This window comes from Macrotis lagotis, chromosome 4 (genome assembly GCF_037893015.1).
Source record: "Macrotis lagotis isolate mMagLag1 chromosome 4, bilby.v1.9.chrom.fasta, whole genome shotgun sequence".
Classification (NCBI taxonomy): Eukaryota; Metazoa; Chordata; class Mammalia; order Peramelemorphia; family Peramelidae; genus Macrotis; species Macrotis lagotis.
Window position 1 is genome coordinate 87,684,392 of NC_133661.1, and position 19,735 is coordinate 87,704,126.

Consider the following 19,735-nt stretch of genomic DNA (forward strand, 5'->3'; position numbering starts at 1 on the left):
ATGATCACAGATATATAACCTATAACAAACTGTTTGCCTTCTAATTGAGTGATTTGGAGAAAGGGAGAGAATTTGCAACTCAAAAATTTTAAAAACTAATGTTAAAATTGTTTTTCCATATAATTGGGTTAAAAAATAAAATATTTTTAAAAATTTGAAGGAATTTAGATGCTTCACCAAAAATGAAAAAGATTTGTTGAGTCTGGAAAGATTTCAGATTGCTCATAAAGCAACATGGTCCTCTGTCTTCAATCTGCAGACTCTGGTGACATAAGACAAAACAGAACAATTAAGGGACTGCAATGTTGGGCACAGGTATTGACCTGATAAATGGGACCCAAAGAATAAGCAGGATATTTAACTCCTGCATTTGTTGCCCTCTTCCAAAGATAAGATGATCCACATTAACAAAAACATTAGTTAAATCAGAGTGCAATACCTCTTACAGACAAGGGCCAGGGCTTATATTAGGAAGAACAGCATGCTATCTCTGGATTCCAATTAAATCGTGTGATAGAAGACACATGTATAACTTTCTTCTCAAAAATAGTTATTCCTCTTCTGGGATCACATCATCTAATAGTTCCTATAAATGGTTCTATCTTTTATTATTATCCTTCTGCCATTTTAGGTTGCAGGTTTGAGAGGATGAGGAAAAAGAGGATGAGATAAGGAAGACAAATACTATTTCTTTTTGGTAATAATAATGGAGCCACAGAGTATTAGTGTTGAAAGAATCATTCTAAATTCAATTCAATTCAACAAAGATTTATTAAGCAGCTACTGTGTATAAGTCATTCCATTAGATCCTTCAGAAAGCTTACATAATTATTAGGGATGTGAGAAATATTTAGGGAGATCTGAAGTTTTCCTCCTTTTTCTAAAGTCCTCATTTCCAGGCTCAATTTTCTCTATCTACCTTATAAGGAATTTAATCTAAGGCCTATAGTGTTCTATTTAAACTTGGGAGATATAGTTCCTCTCTAAATTTTCTCAGGCTGAAGGTGACTTAGAAGTAAATGATAGTGATGTCCTCTAGCCTCTCATTAGAATAAATCCACCTGTTATTATAATATTTATTATCTCTCAATAAATTGTTAACAATCAAAATTGATTGTGATCCTTAATAACACCCACTCTTCCAAAGGCATATAAACTATGAGCCCCATCACCATGATTGATTTTTTGATCTGAGAGATGATCAAATGATCATTCCTTTTTTATGAATTACCTGAAAACTTTCTCTCAAACTTTTTTAAACATCACAAGGTATACAACATGCGTATAGAGAAGAAAATACAAAATCATGCATAATAATGTCAAGTGGAAGAAATTGTTAACTAAATGGGATAATCAGAAAAGACCTCATATAAGAAGCCTCACTTGAGTTGAACTCTGAAGAAAACTCTCTCTGAAAAAGAAGTGAATAAAAACATGGGGGTTCACCTAAATAAAGGTACATAGGTGAGAAATGAATCATCACATTCAGGGTAGAGTATGCAGGCTTGGTATGAGTGGAATAGAAGGTGTGGAGAAGATTATGAAATGATACTAGAAAACAGAGAGGATTTTAAATGGTAGTTGAGTATCTTAGAGATAATAGAGAACCAGTAAGAATTTTTTTTATCTTTTTGGGGGGGTGGGAGGAAGTTGTGTTGTGTTGTATTGTGCATATGAGGAGAGTAAGGTGTTGATATGGATCACTAAGTCCAACACTGTCATTTAACAGATGAGAAAACTGATACTAGTGACTTGAAGCCAGTAGTTCAACTTCAACCAGGCAGTGGCAGGGACTTGAATTCAAATTTCTTTGCACTTTGTCTTTATTTAGATGAGGGAGGAAATTGCAATTAAGAGCTCTTTACTACTGACAGGGCTGTTTTGCCCATGTATTTTGGTTGCCCCGGGGGAGGAAAAGAGGAAGCAATTCCTTTCACTACTCATCAGCTATGTTAGTTTATATTTTCACTAGATTGCTTTGTGTCTGCTGTAGGTTAAGGGACTGGCCATCAGAAGATCAAAGCATATTGGACTAAATACATACTCTATACCCTGCCTCTCTCGAGGATGGTTAGCAAATTCCTTTGCTGCCCATCAATCAATATTCCCTTCTGGACTTCAATCTGCTAATAATAAAAACTTTATAATTACAGGGTTTTTCATAATCCTCTCCTTGAAGTCACAAGATGGGAATAGATAAAGAATTATTATAGTGCTGAGAGGTTAAGTAACTTTCCCAAGGTCACATAACTAGTACTTGGCAAAGCAAAGAACTGAGTTCTAGTCTTTTCAATAGAATTTAAGTTAGTTGAGAACAAGGACTATTCTGATTTTGCCTTGATTTTCCTAGCATTAGCCCTAAACTTTGCATGTAATGGGCATATAAGAATTGTCTGGTGAATTGAATGACTTGAATTCCCACTCTAAATTTTATGCTTTCCTTTCTCTATGCTGTCTCTGGTATGCTAATATCATTGGGCACAGTTGTTTGGTTGATTGGTTGGTGGGTTGGTTAGTTCTTGTATTTCATTATTGAAGAAGACTAAAAGGACATCACTATATTAGAGACCAGTTACCATGTGTTCAACTGTGATTGATCAAGTCAGTACCACAGGTTGGGCACAAATAATTCATGTGTTCACCTGAGATGGTTACTCTAAACTTACCTCACATTAAGTGTTCAGGAAATATTTAAATGAGTCAATGATTAGTATATAAAAACAATAGGTCAATAGTCACATCAACTTCTTTGTAATGTATAGCTATCCAGCAACAGCAATATTTGTAAAGATAAATAAAAAATAAACAAATTGAGTTAGTTATTTTTTCATAACCAGACCACAGTTTTCTAGAAAATATGACTTCAGAATGGTTTTTCTTCAGCTCATGCATGAAGCTATGTGAGAATTTTCTAGGTATGATATTTATCTGATACTGGTTTTACCTGAGTATAAGCAATTACCAAAAATAGGAGTGAAAAGCAGCTTGGATTTGGGGAGAAATATCCTACAGTCACATTTTAAAGGAAGTAAGGCAAGGGTCAGATGAAAGGACAAAAGTCATTTTCCTTTGTTTTTGTAAAATATTCCACTGTTAATAGTAGTTAAATGTATTTAATAAAAATATTCTTAAATATATTATATTAAAATTATATATATTACATTAAATATATCACATTTAATATAATTTAGAAATATGTCAAGGATACCCTCAATGGAGTATCATTAATTACCACAAATGTTTTCTATAGCTTCTCAAGATTGACAATATATGATATTGTATTCCATTTATGATCTCATTTGAACTTCACAGCAATCCTGTGAGTCAGACATTATTATCATCCCTTTTAAATATGAGAAAAACTGAAGTGGGGAGAGATTAAAAGATTTTTTTATGGTCATAGACTTTATAAGGGCAAATTTGAATGCAGGTCCCTCCTGACTCCAAATCCAATGAGCTTTGAAATACAATACAATTCCTTTAACCATCTATTTCTTTACTAATTGGTTCCCTAGTCTAATAGAAAACATATCAGACTGTAAGACAGCTGTCTCTGCCACCAACTCACTAACAGTGTCATCTTGGGTAATCCCCTTCCCTCTCAGAGCTTCAATCTACTTTGGTCTACTCAGCAAAATGGCAGGATAAGATGGAGCAAATGATCACCAAGGTCACTTCCACTTCTAACATTATAGAATTCTGTTAGTCAGATACCATATAGCTAATATGATGCTAAAAAAATGACTGTTTCATGACATAATTCTCCAAGGCAGAGTGGAGAATATGAAAGAATTATAAAGGAGAGTATTGATGTAGGTAGTACATTTCAAACTGCAGTCTGGTGAATAACTTTCTATTAATCAAATGAGACAGTATTTGTAGAATAGTTATCATTGTCTGGCATATAGTAGGAGCTTAATAGATGCTTGTTTCCTTCCCATATCTTTCCAACTGATACTTGGGTTAAAATAAGAGTCATAAAAAAAGGTATTTTGTGGGGTGCCAGGGAAAAGCAGCACAATATAATGCAAAATGGCCAATTATTCTTTAGAGAACTACTTAACTGGGAATAAGGGAGAATAAAAAGCATAGTTTCAATGGAAGTAGAAAAGAGAACCCACTGTATGACAAGGCTTGTTCAAGAGGCTTCTACTGGGGATAGAAGGAGCAGCAGACTAAGGCTGACATCTGTTTAGAATAGAAGGTCCTAATGCTCTAAATCACTAATTAGAAAAATGCAAATTAAAACAACTCTGAGATACCTCACATCTATGAAACTGGATAATATGACAGAAAAAGAAAATGACTAATGCTGTAGGGTTATGGAAAAACAAGTCACATGAATGCATTGTCAGTTCAGTTGTGAATTGGTCAACCATTCTGGAGAACAATTTGGAATTATGCCCAAAGGGCTATAAACCTGTGCATAACTTTTTGACCCAGCAATTCCACTACTAGGTCTGTACCCCAAAGAGATCAAAGGAAAAATAAAAGGACACATAGGTACAAAGATATTTATAGTAGCTTTTTTTCTGGCAGAAAAGAATTGGAAACTGAGAGAATGCCCAAGAATTGGTAAACAGTTGAAGGAGTCGTGATATATAATTGTGATGAGATTCTCTTGTGTTTCAAGAAATGATGAGAATGGGTTCAAAAGAATTGAATATTTATATGAACCGATGAAATATAAATTGACACAACAATGTATACAGTAACAATAATATTGTATTAATAATCATCTGTGAAAGACTTAGCTACTTTGATCAATTCAATGATCTAAAACAATTCCAAAGGATTCATAATGAAAAATGTTATCCATATCCAGAGAGCAAACTGAGAGGCTGACTGTAGATTGAAGCAGGCATTTTATTTATGTTGCTTTTTTTAAAAAATGTGACTAATATGGCAATGTTTAGCATAACTTGGTAGGTATATTGTATATCATATGTCTTCCATCCTAAAGGGAGAGGGAGAGAATTTGGAACTGAAGATAAAAAATTTAAAAAAAATTTTAAATAAATTTTTAAAAGAATGTAAGTCCTTTGAAGGCAGAGATTATTTTGCTATTTTTCTCTGTAGCTTTATAGACTTTTGCCCAGTACCTGAATCATAGTAGACATTTAATACATGCTTACTAATTGATTGTATGAATTCAATAGAGGAAAAGCTCAAGAAAAAAAAACTGACCAGTTCAGGAACTTCCTATTTTAATTATTCTTGCTAAGTAGCAAATGAGTTTGTTTCTAAAATATTGAAAGATTAATAATACTGCAGGTTCTTCTAAGTTTTGATGCTCAGGGACAAAGCCCTAGTTGTCTCTTCCTAGTCATATTGCTCTTACAAAAGCATTTGCTAAATAGGAAAGAGCTCTTAAGTTTCTTTTAGTTTCATGTCCTTTCAACTATTTGACTGATCTGTAGAAAAAGGCTGTTCTTCCCACTGAAAACTCTAGGGAAGGAAAGAAAACCTTTGTTTATGTGGAGAAAAGGGAAATATTCATTACAGAGAAGGAATGGGAGAAGCCAAATTTCATCTGCTGCTTAAGCAGAGTTGATGAAACTAAAAGTTGATAACGTGGGCTGCATAATGCATGCAGTGTCCAAATGTTCTGCATACATAGTCAAGTAGCATTGTCTACAGATTGGCCATCTCCATGGCTCATCTGAGACCAATCTTGCTTTCAACAGAACCACTTCGTTTAATTGGATTCTTTCTGCACACCATTTACTGGCTCTGTTGGCCTTTCTCCCCAATGCACCTGACTCCAGAGGTGACTTTATAGAAAATGCAAAATACTCCTTCAGAGAAACTAATTCAAATCTCTTCCCCTGACTATGTGGCTTACACTGAACAGAATTCAGAGATTGAGTGACAGCAACCAAAAAAGACAACTCAACCCCCAAGTGCCATTCAAAAAGAATGTGAATGAGATCAAATTGCACAGCAAAGATCATGTGGAAATTCAGGGCCTTCCTGAAACAGAATCTTCCCTCAGAATATCTGATGCTTCTTGTTCTCTGGAAAGAGCACACCCTAACAACCTAACCAATGTTCTCTAAAGCTTCTTGGAAGAAGAAAAAAGAGATTTTCCCAAGTCCAAACCTTGAACCAAGTATTATTTCTAGAATTGAACTCCCCAAAGACTCACTCTCCATTTTTTTTCCTCTGGATTCCACCTCGGCATTCTCTTTCACCTGTACTCCAGAGTAAAAATGGTCCTAGATGACTCCATTGAGTTGAATCCTCTACTACTCCACTCTTTCAATTAACTGTGTATGATAATATAAATCCCTAAAGGATAAGGCTTGTGTTCAGTGATTTGCTCATTAAAGATAATTTTTTATTAAGATTGTTGAAGGATGGATTGAAAGAATGAATAAATGAATATATATAAAGGAACATACCAAATCAATGTAAAATTGGGTCCTACTAGAAACTCAGGCAGGAGAATGAGGGTTTTCTTCCCATTCCTCAAAGGACATGACTTCTCTGAAATCACATTTATCCATTTACTCCCTAACAAATAAATCAATCCTTAGGTCTAACCTAGAAGATGGTTTCCCACTGGGAAATATGGATTTGACTTCAAATACTATTGATCTTCCTTACCAAGAATTTCTCCACTGCATTGGTAAAGAATTGATGTATCCCCAATTATATTCCTTGTAATTCAAAATTTTTCCTTTTTAAGTATACAAAAGATAATTATCTTTCATATAAAGCACTATATAACTGTAAGAGAGTGGAGGATCTGTTCTATATCACATAATCACGCAAAGCCAAGAAATCTCAGTGGATAAAATATAAACAGATACAAATCAGTTTTGAAAGGAAAACAAGATGTTTGAGTCTTTGATTGAGAATAAACTATGCCATATAGGAAATATCTTGAGAACCAGTCATGTCACTGTGGGACTTTCTATAGGAATAAGGAACTAGTTTGGATCAGTCAGTCCAGTGCAGAGGGATTTTGTGATAAAGGACTATTGAAAGTAAATGCTTGGGGTGGCTAGGTGGTGTAGTGGATAAAGCACTGGCCTTGGAATCAGGAGTACCTGGGTTCAAATCCAGTCTCAGACACTTAATAATTACCTAGCTGTGTGGCCTTGGGCAAGCCACTTAACCCTGTTTGCCTTGAAAAAAACCTAAAAAAAAGTAAATGCTTATTCTTTTGAATAAATCCAAATATGGCAGATAGTGCTCAAAACTCAATTATATAACTGCAAGGGACTAATAGGAGTAGAATACATTATCTCATTTCTGTGTGTCCCTGAGAAGAAAGTAAGGAAGTACAAATGAGGAAATTGAAGCCCAGGATATTAAAAGGCTCACATGAAGTCACACTAGTCAGAACTAGCTACTAGATACAAGTAGTAAGAGACAGACCTGGGTCTTGAGCCATAGAAATATAGTTTCTCCAAGTTGAAGGAAATCTTAGAGGCCATTAAGTATAATTCCTATCAAGAGCGTGTTCTCTAACATCCCTGACAAGTAGCTTTACAACTTTTGCCTGAATACTTCAAGTGATAGGGAATGCACTACTTAATGATATAATCCATCCCATCAGTGAAACTGGTTCCAATATTGACTCTAAAATCCTTAGCACCAGCAAATGGTTAAAAATAAGAAACGACTATGATTTGATCAATGGAAATGACACTAAAGAAGATGCATTGCTATTTGTTTCACTGCTGTAGCTTAAGAACAACTATGTCTTTCCATCTTCCCTGTCCTCAAACCCTACTCCATTAGAATGTGAGCTCCTAGAAAGCAGAAACTCCCTTGCTTTTTGATCTATCCAAAGTGTTGAACTTTATTGATTGGAAATTGCTGTGCTAGCCAGGAAGTATACAAAGATATATATTATATAATCCATGCTCTCAATGAATTAACTATCTAATATAGGTGGATAACAAGTTCACACATAAAATCTGTGATTCAAGGGAAAGTTAAGTAAGTGCCAAGGAAAGATAAAAGCAAAACACCAAAGAAAATTCAAAGAGGTATAAATGTTGAAAAGGAAGGCTTCATGGAGGAACTGGTACTTTCATTCACCTTTCATGATAACTTTATCATTAGGCGATTGGTCATCCTTGGCATGTGGGGTATCACAACAAAAGTTGAGGGTGACTTGGAAGAGATTTTCAATTGGAGTTCCTAGAGATCTCTTATAGGCCCTAAATCATTCAAAAATTTTCAATAACATTATTATCAAATTTTCAGACTACATAAAGCTGGAAGACAAACTAGATGACAAAAGTCATAATGTATTATAATTCTGACAAACTAGAACACTGTATTTAAATTAACAAGGTGAAATTAAATAGGAATAAACACACACACATACATATATATATATATATATATATATATATATATATATTTATATATGATGTAATCTTAGACTTGGATTCCAAAAATCAACATTACAAGTTCAATATGGGAGAGGCATGATCCAATCGGAACTTCGAAAAGATCTAGGTTTTTAAGACAGAATAAGCTATGAGTCAAAAGTATTAGAAAGTAGTCCAAAAAAGCCAATGTGATTAGGGGCTACATTATGAGAAGACTAGCATAAAGAAAGAAAGGGATGATAGCTCCTCTGTGCTCTAACCTGATCAGAACAGAATTAGAGTAGTATTTGAAGTATTGAGTGCCAAATTTTAGGAAGAACATTGGCAGTCTTCAGAGCATCAAGAGAACTATAGCCAGTATATTGAAGAGTCAAATGATATTTGGTTGAAAGAAGTGGGAATGTTACAGTAGATATTTTCAAGTATTTGAAAGGCCACCATGGGGAGAAGAGGATTTTATCTCTCCTGCTTGGTCCCAGGGGGCAGAATTAGGTCAATATGTGGAAAATGGTAAGAGATAAATTGAAGGAAAACAATTAGAGCCATACAAAAATGGAAGGAAAAAGTCTTGATCAGAAGACTTCAAGAAAAGACTTGATTAATTTGGATCTGTTGGAGAAGAGATTCTATGAGAGTACAGATTAGATTAGATGATTCCTAAGGTCTCTGCCTACTCTGAACTTCTGTGATCCTATGAAATTTGCAAAGACAAGAGACAACAGGAAAAAAAAACAGGCTACAGAGACTAGTCCAGCTGATAACTGTTTAGATGACACCATTCCTTAGAGCAGATAACTCATAGGATTCAAAAACATGATCCATTCTTAAAAGGGAATAGGTCATAAAATCCCTTATTTATCTTTGTCTTATCACAACAAATAATTTGACAACCAATAACTAATAGAAACATAAGAAACAAAGCAAGGAATCCAAATGTCTTTGTGTTAGGGACAGTAACTGTGAGAGCCAACAAAAAGTCCAGAGTCCAAGAAAGAAAATCTTCCTTTTTTCCAAAAGGAACTGAATATCATATAATTAATTATACAATGCTTAAAGGTTGTATGAAACAAGGGATTATTTTAAAGTTTTACCCTTAAATGGAAAAGGCAAAAGTAGCACATCATGAAATAACATTTTACTATTTCCTAATTGTGAGTAATCCAGTTTTTCTCTTCTTTAACTGTAGATAGGACATTTGTCTCTCCCTTCTACATATGTATACCAAATAGACTGTTAAAAGCATGAAACTTGTTCTAATCAATTTCATGTTGGCTGCATAAAAAGGCAAATTATATGAATATGAGTTAGGGATAACTATGATTAATCCTTTGGCAAGATAACCCTCTTAATTCCCATCACACTCATGAATAGCTTTCAGGCAATAGGACTAAGGATGTCTGATCCGTCCACTGTTGGTCTGGATAATTCATTACTGTGATGTCCTCATCAGTTAGTTTTACTGATGAGATTATTGATCCCTTGGTATAATTATATGATAGGTAATGTAGTAAGTGTGGCCTCGGAATTTGTAACTGTTATTGGCAAAATATGCACTTTGTTAATCATTTTAATGCATCATCAACTCATAAATCTTCATCAGCTTTCTCAAACTATGAAAACAATTGTACACTTTTATTATAAGAGAAACAGAGAGGGTGGGGGAGTGGAGAACAGAGAAAGTCAACATGTAGGAAAGGCTTTTAAAAATTCCAAGTTCAATACCCAGTAGATGGTGCTGTAATCAAATTCTAAAACCTGTTACATTGAAGATACTTTGAAATGTGTCTTGCAAAAGGGAAGGAGAAAGGGAACCTTGTTTGAATTAAATATGCACAATTAAACTGATTCAACCTCTTCCCTTAAGATGAGTACTTAGGTGTTTGCAATGAAAAGCAGTGCCTTAGAAAAGGAGAAACTGGAGAGCAGGAAAAAAGATCATCCCTTGGTTCTTTTGTCTTCTCAGTTGTTCTTATTTTTACTGGCTTTGTAGGAATAGAGAGGAAAGTAGGATCCATAAAAAAATAAATGTTTCACTCAAGCAAGGTAAAACTGAATGTGATTATTTCCTCTGATTTTTCCAGATCACCCCAAATTTAGACAAAAAAGAGAAGTTACAATGAATATCTAGGTAATTATAAAAAGGTTTAATTATGCCCAAATTAACACTCATGTACTTTCCCCAGATATTTATAAATTTCTATAAATAAGTTTTCTTTAACAGTTCTATTAATGGGCCTCTAACTCTCTCAATAGGCTTAGAAACAGATAGAAAACCTATTTCCTTCCTTTCTTCCATATCTCATTGAGTCCAAGGTCTCAACAATATCATTGTTCCTGCAACTGGTACATCTGAGAACCCTTCTACACCCATTCAGCCACTACACTTCATATCCATAATTTCTCACAGTTCCTATGGATCCTATATGACAGGCTGGAAACCTAGTGTTAGGTTGGATTTTTTTGGTTGTTCTGTTTTCGTTGTTACATATTGTATGTCTTAAGTGATGTTTTTTTCATATTTTTAGAGCTCAGTACCCATTTGTCAGGCATTACACTCAATATTCATCACATCAGTAATCTTTTCCATGTTTGGATCAAGACAAAGATTCATTTGCTTAGTAAGCTTTCCGTTCACTTCTAATAAACTAACAGAGATCATTCAGGGTCAAGAGACTTTCTCAGGTGTTTTTTCAAGCACTCACCTTACTGACATTCTCTGGGGCTATTTCACCAGGAAATTCCAACTAAACATGAACCCACAAGATGCACTGCAATACTTTTCTGAATCCACCAAATTAAACTCAAGTATGATATATGTATGTGTGTGTGAAAGACCTTATAAAAACAAACTACATACTACAATCACTTTTAAGAAATGCCCCTTATGTAATAAGTCCTTTGTTAGACTCTATACTCCTCAGTCTATGCTTAGTTTCTAATGGATAACTTTAGCAACTCAACAATCATTCATTCTATATAGAAACCATAATAATAGTATTTATACAGTATTTTATGGGGCATCTAGGTGACACAGTGTAAATAGTGCCTGGCCTAGAGCTTAAATCTGGCCTTGGAAACTTAATAGTAGTATGACCCTGGGCAAGTCATTTAACGTCTGCCTCAGTGTCCCCATATGTAAAATGAACTGGAAAGGAAAATGGCAAACAAATCGAGTATCTTTGCCAAGAAAATTCCAAATGGGGTCATGAAGAGTCAGGATAACTCAATAACTGCAACAAATATAGTATTTTTGGCTTGCAAAATATTTTTTGATATATTATCTCTTTTTATCCTTACAGTATCCCTGAGAAATGCCATTATTATTCCTATTTTAAAGATGAGAAAACTGAGGCTTGAGTTAGGTCAAGTGACTTGCCCAGGGTCACACAGCAAGTAAATGACTGAAACAGGGTTTTAATTCAGGTCTATTTCATTTCATAATTAGCTAGTTTGTTGTCCTTTGACTATTTCTTAGCATCCTCTCAAGAGGCAAGATAATAACAGTCATTGTTATATAGTGGTAAAAGCCGCTAAATTGAGTCAAATGATCTGAATTCAACTCCTGCTCTGTTTCATTGTTGTGTCATTTCTTTGGACAAGTCATTTGTGTCTCAGATTCCTCATCTATAAACTGATGGAGTTCATTTGGATGACCCCTAACATTCCTTTTGGCTCTCTTTCATGATAGAGGGTATCTGAGGGGCTGTAGCAAAATGCCAACTGATTCTCTATTCTAAAGATTCTGGAAAATTCAGAGCAGGGCTGGTTGGGGTCATTCATTAACCTACACAAATTAACCTATTTCTCATTTTGAGGGATGAGGGAGTAATGAAAATTCCTTAAAATCTAATTCACTTTAAAAATCATTCATACATATTTATAGTAATTTCATGTTCATAAATACTTTACAAATATTTTATTTTGTCCTCACAAACAGCCCTGTGAGGGAAATGTTGCTATCAGCTCTGTTTCACAAATGAGGAAACAGAGGTTTAGAAAAAATTAAATGGACTTGTCCAGGGACACTCAACTAGGAAGATTCTGAAGTAGTATTCAAACCTACTCTGCCATACCACCTCTATGGAATAATGACTTGAACCATTGAATCCCCCAATAATAACATGGGAATTCTATTTAAAAATGCTTTCTTCATTCTAAAGCCCCATGGTCTGCCTTTCTGATGTAGCCTTTCATTCCAACCAAGCAAACATTTAGACAGTCATCTAAATGTTTTGCCATTTAGGAATGCAAAGAAAATTGCCACCAACATCAGAAAACTTTATCATAAATCATGTTCCTTTGTGTAACACTTTTCATGTGCGTAGGCTCTGTTTCCTTGGGCTACAGAATTTCATTTAACACACAGTGGGCTGTTGCTAATCAGGGATTCCAGTAGGTAGGTACTTTCCAAAAGTATGAAAAGTCATGCTTCCAAATGGACTGTATGTATGTGTATCATGAGGGTGAAGTTGCCAGAAAACCTAATTATTATGTCTGATGGTTTTTGCTAATGACTGCCTTTCTAATACTCATTTATTATGTATCAATCACTTAGGAAGTATTCCCAGCATATCTTGTGAATGATTATGGCAAACATTTGTTTTCATTCTCACCTTCTGCTAAGCAAACAGAGCCCTAGCTGTGTTAATGCTTACCATTGTGCTTCATTCTCAGTTGGTGATATAGCTTTATTATAAATTTAAAATTATGGATGGGTGATTCTTATTGGTAGGGGAAGTTTCCAGTGTGAAAATTCTTTTCATTGATGTAGACAAGCAATGCCTTTTTTATCTTTCAGTCTTAAAAGATCTTTCTGGTCACTGAGAACCCAAGTGACTTAACCAGTGTAAATCAGAGGCAGGATTTGAATATGCCATTCTGACTCTAAGTTTAAAATTTTATCCCTTATATCTTGTTCCCTCTCTAACACTGATTTGAAATCATTGATTGAAAGAATTAGACAAGATCTTAAAGATCATAGGATTGGAAGGAACCTCAAAAATCATTGTCTATCCCCTTATTTTATAGGTGAGGACACTGAGACATAAGAGAATTTAAATGACTTGCCTGATGATTCACAGCTAGCAAGCAATATAAACAGGATTGTGATTCAGACCTAACTGCAAAACTGATGTTCTTTTAAATGTCCCATGATTCTCTCCTCATTCCTTTTGCCAACTTTGCATCTTGAGCTATCTTCAAAAAATCCTGTGAGGCAGGTAATTCGAGTATTACTATTCTTTTTATACAGAGAGTACACTGAATCCCATAGAAGGGAGATGCTCACCCATGGTCACACAACTAGAAAACTGGGGATCTGGGGCTTATATCAGAGAAAGAGTCCTTTGAAAGCACATCCCCTACACAATATTGCCCCTCCAATAGAAATTCCAAACCAATGATCTGTCTTGTAAATTATGAGAGAGGAGTGACCTCTACACCTTTGTCTAACCAACTAAGATTAAAGAACCAAGAAAATCAGAAGGTTCAAGGTAAAGCTGATGATTCGGATCAGTGGGTGGGGGGAGGACTCCTCTACACTGAGAATTCTCTACTTTTTACTAAAGGTTTTGGACTTTTCTCAGTGGGGTTCCCCCAAAAAGTATGTGGGAAGGCATGGAGGTAGTGCTTTGAACTTCAAAAGTCTGGAAAGACAGAGTAAGGGATGTGAGAGAAAAATAAAGCAAGGAAAATGGAGGTAGAAAAAAGAACTATCAGTTATGTTATAGAAAAATGACTTTTAGTCAAAGTGCAGAAAGGGCACACCAACTCAGTCATAACTTTTGCAGCCTATGCAAATGATTTAAAAGGTACAATGAACCTGGGCAGGGAAGACCTTGGAAATGTTAATGCTTGCAAATCATTACTCACATTGGGTTCCTGGAGCACTGTTTTCAGCAGACCTTTCACTTCTGGTGTATCTGGTATTCACAGAAACAGGATTAAAATGAAGGGTTCATTCATTCATTCATTCATTCAATAATCAATTATTAATATTCTCACATTCGTGAATTGTCACACATTAATATGTGCTAGGTAAGATGAACAAAGCTGAATTAAGACATAATCTTCATGCTTATGGAGATTATTACAGATCAAGGAGGGAACATTAAGACAGATAAACAAATCACTATGTTAGAAGTTAGAATACAAGTCAGACAGAAAAGTAAAGGCAATGGCATGAGCTCACAACAAAAAAAGATCAATTCCAACTGGTGGGAATGGGGAAGGTTTACTGGAAGAGATGACATTTGAGTTGATCTTTGGAATTTGACACATGTGTAGGGCTTGAACAGTGAGATTTGTGGAGTAAGAGATGAGGAGGGGAGCATCCTGGGCAGATAGACAGTCCCAGATCCTAGCCAGCAAACCATACATAGTAACTGATTAGCTTAATTATATACAGTCCCAGATCAAAGTAAATCACACCATTATATAGAAGGAAGGCAGCTCATTGCTTAGGCCAAAACTTATAAGATAATGGGTGATCAACACATTTGAAAGGCTATGGAACAAATTTTCACCTTAGCTAGTTATGAGATAAGACTAATTTTCCTTCCAGTTGATTGAATGAAAATGACAACAAGACCTGACAAAGATATTTCTAGGAGACGTAAGAAGTAAGAGAGAAAATTAATTTCTCTTCCAGTTGGTGGAATGAAAATGGCAAGCAGGACTTGATAAAGAGATGTTTCTAAGACAAGTAAGACCATCTATAAGTGGTATTGGTTAATCTCAGAATTCTTAAAAATAAAATTTTATGAAGAACAGAGACCTCTATAATATTCTACTTTCCCTATCTTTCCTCAAATTGTTCCCCTTTTCATACTCGACTGTTAACCAGTTTCACTCTACCTTCTCCTTTGTCTTTATACACATTTAGGCCATGCCTGGAATATATTCCCTCTATATGGCCACCTGGTAAAATCCTTTTCTTCCTTCAAAAGAGGAGCCATTACCCAGCTGAAAGTGATCAGTATTTCCTTAAATATTCTTATGAAAGTTTATCTAGTTTTCTCTTTTATTCATACCCAGGAGAGCATGAGTCAACTAATTTTACCTCACCACAAATGATTGTTAAATTTTTTGTATCATTTTCATCATCATCTTTCCTCTTCTCCTCCTCTTCCTCCTCCTCATCATCAGTGATCATTAAGTGTCTTCTTTGTATTAGGCACAATACTAAGATCTTTATAAACATTATATCATTTGATGCTCACAACAATAATGGGAGGTGGCTTTATGTATCAATTGCACTAATAGATTCTTATATAATTCATTACTTTCTCTCTTAGATGATTACATATGAGGAAATTGAGGTAGGCAGAGGTTAAGTTCTTGTCTAGAATCACATAGATATTAAGTGTCTAATGTCAGATTTGAAAACTGATCTTTCTGACTCCAAGTCCAGCACCATATCCACTGTGTTATGTGACTGTCTCTTTATCTCCGAACCTGGCAACCATTAAAAATCATGACTTGATTTATTGTGCTATTGATCATCGAAACTCAAGAAACTGATGGAAGAGATGTTAATAATGCAATTAAATGTAAAAATATGTTTGGGTGTATGTCATGAATTTTTGGAGAATTGGTTGTCAAACATTTACCAGTACAAACCTGCCTATATCCCAGTAAAAGAACTGACTCCAATGCAGTTAAATAAATCAAGATATATTTTATTTTCTAATTAAGGAAGATAAAGTCAAACTGCTCTGATCATTTGTGAAAAGTACATATTTTATAGATTTCATGAGAGGAAATCAAGGAAGGAGTTGCCTGTGAAGCAACAGAGGAATTATGTCAATGATGTTAGTACATCTATAATATACTACATTGATGAGGTTTTTAAAATTCTAAAATACTTTGCCTCATAAAGGTCCTTGCAGTTTCATAAGAATGTACTTGTCATATCAGTTCTAATTGTTGTTTCCTTACTGAAGACAAGTCTGCTACAAGGAGAGTGTTTCAAGAAAGCATCAGACTTATTCCTCATCTTCACTCCATTCAATCTTAAATTAGTTATTTCATTATCTTATTATGCCCCACCTCATTCAATTGTAATTTCCTTGAGAATAAGGAATGTTTTGTTTTCACAACACATTTCTATGTATTCTATGTATCAATTGTACCAACAGATGCTTATATAATTCATTGCTTTCTCTTTCAGATGATTAATGTTAATTCTTTATAAACAGTATTTTTTTAAAAAATGCCTATATAGTATAAATTCAATATGAATTGATGAGAGATAGATTTTATTTCACTTTATAACACTTACATTATTGGTAGCATTCTTTCAAAAGAAGAATTAACCTGTCCTTTGTTAGTATTTATCTATGAACAGATGATGTCTGGTATATTTTAGGAACAGAATAAATAATAATTGAATTGAATCATTCTGAATCCTTAGGAAGTCTACTATTGGAAGGCATATTTCATTCTAAGTTTTCCTTTTAAAAATGAATGATGGTTTAAAAAAATTCAGGCTTCCTCTTTCCTTTCACATTTGTTTTTACATTTCCAAAAAATGTCAGAATTATTTAAATGTAAGTGAGAGGAGAGTAGAATGAAGTGGGAAAGACAAAGGGACCATATAAGCATACATTGAAGTCTTATAGGTCAGATTTCACCTGAACTATAAAGAAGTTCTCTGATGGCTATGATTTACTTCTTGACATATTCCTGAACTACACATGGTAGAATTAAAAAAACCTAGTTTTGTGACCTTGAGCCTCAGTTTCCTTCTGTGCAAAATGAGGGAATTGAATTAGGATGATCCCTGTGGCCCCTTCTAGCCTTCTATTATTCTAAACCTAGGCTTCCATCCCTGGATTATAGAGCACTCACTTGAAATACATATTCTTCGAGGAATGTCTGATTCTGAAGCACAGAAAGATGAGAAATTATAGAGCCTATCTAACAAATCAAAAATAAATGAAGTAACAACATAAAGGAAAATTTACCGTTATTTATAATTTACCATTTTTACCTTGTTTTCAATTGTCTCTTAGTCCTCTTCACTGTAGGAGCCCATTACATTTTATTATGCTAAACCCTATCTTCTGTCACATAAATTACAGTTAAAGATCTTAATATTAAAGCCTCTTAGCTCTAGGATCATATTTCAGGCTTTGTTCAAACCAGACATTAATGCTGAAATTGAACACAGATCACTTTGTCATCATTACCTATGATCTCAAAAGTGTAATACAATTTTTGCTATATATGGCACAAGAATGCTTCTTGGTATAACACTGAATTATGGAGATATATTGATTTGGGTAATATTTTGACAAAACAATAAAACTAAACCTGTTAGCTTCTCAATAGATACTGGGACATCAACCAAACCATGATAGCAACAGTTATGAAGATAAAGGTTTCATTTAGCCCAGTTAAAATAGGAAGCAACTCAAACTTATTTTCATTTGGCTTGTTGTCAAGAGTTGGATTTTTTGTCCTTTCCTCTCACTAATAAGTTACATTGAAAATGACTACTCATTCATGATATTTAGCTGCAATACCATTTGGATTTGCTGATTCACATCAAGAAAAGTCAAGGCAGTGAGACAGAATACATAAACAGAGAGTGCAGGAATGACACTAGGTAGACCTGGGCTAAAACCCCACCTCTGATACTTCCCAGGTATGGAACCTCAAAAAGTTTTTGAGTTCTTCTTAGTCTTATTTTCCTTATCTATCTATAAATGGAAATCTATCTATAAAATGGAAATAATAATTGATATCTGCCTCGCATCATTGCTGATTAGCACAAGATCAATAATGACCGTAAAGAAAGAATAAACAAAAGGCAATGTTTTCTCATTATAAGAACAGTAACCTAGGAAACTTTTCTTTTATTCTAGGTTCTCCTTCATCTATTGGGTAAGGTTAAAAAAGTCATTTAACCTCATGAGGCCTCAATTTATACATTTTTACTGGACTTGATATAAGGCTTTGTCTATAATGCTTTGTGACTTCACTTATTATGTTTAATGACTTAACTTTTATCAACATCCTACATGTGCTTCAGTTCACTTCATTTTCTTGATCTTCACCCTCCTTATCTATAAAATGGAAATAATAATACCCAACCTGAGTTCCTTGGGGCTTTAAATAAAAAGGATAAAATGTGATTCTGAAGTAAAAAAGTTTAGGAAAATAAAAAATTACATAATTACTATTTTTTTCAAATGCTAAAGGAGATGTACAATCTTATCAATCTAGGGTATTCTAAAAATGTAGATCAGATGCCTTCCCATGCCTTTTCATAACCCTTGTTCATGTTCTCCCAGAGGTTGACCACATATGGACCACCCAACATGCTGTGGGCCTCCCTTGCTTCCTTCTCACATCAAGAAATAACAGTAGAGTACACAGATTCACCATTATATATCCCCCTCATTTGTCACATGACATTCTCTTTCAATCATATCATCCCAATGATATCCTTTATTCCAAATCTTCCTTAAATTTTCATGTTCTGTGAACATGCCTCATGCATTTAAATCAATTATTAACTTGAATACCTAGCCCTCCAAGTTAAAACAATTAGGTCAGGCCTTTACTGTTCAGAATTAGTTGTATCCATGCATCTCAAAAGATACAAAATATACCAGTCATTTTCTTTTTTTTAGATGGATCAAATGATTCTCAGTAACTCAATGATCACAACACTCAGTAATCAGAGTACACTAATGATTAACTACCATTTTTAAAGCAGGCTTATTAGGTTAGTTTAAGAAGTCTTAAAAAATAAATAGCTGAAGAAGAATTGGCCCACCAAACAAGTTATCAGATCCAGTCATCATAAAACCTAGCTGAGAATAAATGATTGCAGTCCAACTAAATGATCCAAAGTTGCCTTGCAAGTGACCAGTCAAAAGTGTTGCCATTTGCACAGTGCTTTATGGTTAACAATGCTCTGATGAGGCAGACTGCACAATTTTGATTATCTTCATGAGATAGATGAAAGAATTAAGTCTCAGAAGGGTGACTCGACTTGTCAAGATCACTGTGCTTGCAAGTGATAGGGCTGGGCTTTCAGTCTAAAATTTTAGACTTCAGAACCATCAGTCATTCATTACATTAGATTGTAGAGATAATCCTAAATTTAGAAGTACAAAAGTGAGCATTTTTTCCCTGTGGTTTTATTTTTTATTTGAACAAGTCTTTCGCTGCTATTTTCTTTGCTTTCCTTGCTGCCTCATAGTCCTTGGCTCTAACTAGGTGCAATCTCAGTGATTGTATCTGTTGCCAATTTTTTGTTTCAGAGCCACATCCACTGACAATTTAATGGAAGAATTCATAGAAAAGGATTCTCTAACTTGTTCACCATGATCAGGGTTTTATCCATGTAGCTCATCCAGAACAGAATA